Below are 2,414 nucleotides of genomic sequence, written 5' to 3'. Positions count from 1 at the left end.
GTATTTTACACTATGATTTAGTACAATAAAAATATTTTATTCCATAATAAATTAAATAAATAAAATATTCGGAACTGCGGCATAAATATTTTAAATACATTTTAAATCGAACACTATTTGAAATATTATCTTAATAATTTTCTACAACGAATAAAATGTTATATATCTATTATATATATATCTATTCAAAATATATTCGTTCGAACATATAAAATATTTTAATTTCAGAGATACGTGCATGATCTAAAATAAGATATCTATTTATTATTTTATATATATATATAAAATAATTATAGACCCAAAAATAACTTTTACATTTTTAATAATATTTAAGTACAAATTTAACAAAACATCGTATTTGTATATTTTTATATTAGAAATAAAATAAAAAATAGAAATATATAAATGTGTCTTGTTAAGTTTTCGTTTAGATATTATGCACACCACAGTGTATTAGCTACAAATTTGAAGTAATACCCTTATGAAATGTTTGTTCATAAACAAACTTAAATTTTATGTAAAAATGATGTATATAAAAATGTTACGTTTTGAGTAGAATATTTTGTTGAACATTGTGTGGTCTTGTCACAATGTTCTAGGTAATTTTAATACAAGGATACCTGTCATGTAATAATTTATGTTTTCATCATTTGATTGAGATACGATTCGTTTTTTCTCTAAGAATTCTGTCATTGTTTCACAAGCAATCGTCGTTTATCTCATCTATATTTTAGTACTTCATTTAATATTATTTTTTAGAATTTTCTTTTTTTTTGACTGGTGATTTATGATATTGTTATTTGGAATATCAGTTTGGAAGTACAAATGCTTCTAGTTACCTACTATGTAGCTACCTAGTTAGCATCTAAGGGGCGGCTACTACTGGATTAATGTAAAATTGCATTTATTATATTTTCCTGTTTTTATCATTTAAAATTTGAAATTCTAATGGAAAAGTGAAAATTGACTGTAGACTTTTTACGTTGTACCGTAAAGTAATGTTTCATTGTAAAATGTAAATTAAATAATGTCTGGAAATTATAGTACTCAAGTCTATTTTTGTTATCATTCTAACATACATAAAATATCTATTATTTTTGGTTGTAACAATTTTCAATATATTATACTCAAATCTTTAGTACTTTATATGAAATAAATGGTTTACTACTTGGTATCTTAATTTTACATTATCAAAAGACTGTTAGATAAGAATGTTAAATAAAATTTTTGCTCTCATTGTTTAATTGGGGTAATTGGGTAATATTCTGTTTGACATGTAAACGATTTTCATATTTGTTAGTATTTAGCATATACGTTACCTAATTTCTTCGGTAACCTAAAAATATAATTTTATAAATAATTAATTTGTGGTGAAAAATCAAGAAGTTTTGATTTGTACTTTTAAATATATTCTTCATAAGGGGCGTATTATTTAGCCATTTGGCAAATTGCGCAATTTAAAATAATCTATATGCTAAATCAAATTTTTAAATTTCGTTTCCGAGATTCTCATATACACCAGATTTATTATTTTCAGTTGTGTAGTACTCGGGCTTTGCAGAGACCCTTTACCTTTGTGTCGCTAATTTTTGTGTCTATTAAATTGTAAATCCTCAAACCAAATCTGAAAAGATATCAATTACTGGCTGAACCTTAAAGATAATTGTAGAACAATGTCAAAAATTAAAACATGAAACTTTGATAACTTAATTTATTTTTTCAGTTCCTGTGTAATATTATAGAGATAATATTTCAAATATTTGCATTGTTACAACATAATTTAAAGTTAACATTATTATAGTATCACTTTTAAGGAGAGGAATAACCTGTATTGATCTAATGCAAAAGTACGCATCCTTGTATTAGATGCATTGCCGGAAGAATATTTCATATGTGACTACCCTAATCAATTGCGCGTCATATATAAACCGTTTCGTCATTTATTCAATGCTAAGACGATTTGCGCAATGGAAATTAATAAATCTTTAGGTATTATAAAGAAAATATAAATCGTGGAACATGGAAGAATGAAAATTCATTGTTCGCTTCGTTCGCTCACACTCAACCGAAATTATATTGATAAAAATGGCTTACGTCACACACTCAAACTTCGAGGAGAGATTGTTAGCGGGAAGCTAATTAGGTTTCCGCGCATAAAGTGAAACATTAGCGACGCTTGATAATATATCCGTTACAAGAACAGTCAAGTAGTCCTGCTATTAAAAATTTATTTAACTCTATGCACTAACTATTCATGATCACGTAATCATTACAAGAAATCTAAATTTAAATCAGTTTTATTCGAGCTTTCTCAGACCGTACAGTTTTGCTTTCTGATCCGCCAACCTTTTCTTTGTTAAGGAATTCGTTTTAGCGAAAGCACAGAAGAAATCTGATGCGGATCATTTACTTCG

This window comes from Megalopta genalis, chromosome 2, assembly GCF_051020955.1.
Source record: "Megalopta genalis isolate 19385.01 chromosome 2, iyMegGena1_principal, whole genome shotgun sequence".
Classification (NCBI taxonomy): domain Eukaryota; kingdom Metazoa; phylum Arthropoda; class Insecta; order Hymenoptera; family Halictidae; genus Megalopta; species Megalopta genalis.
Note: the sequence above shows the minus strand (reverse complement) of the source record.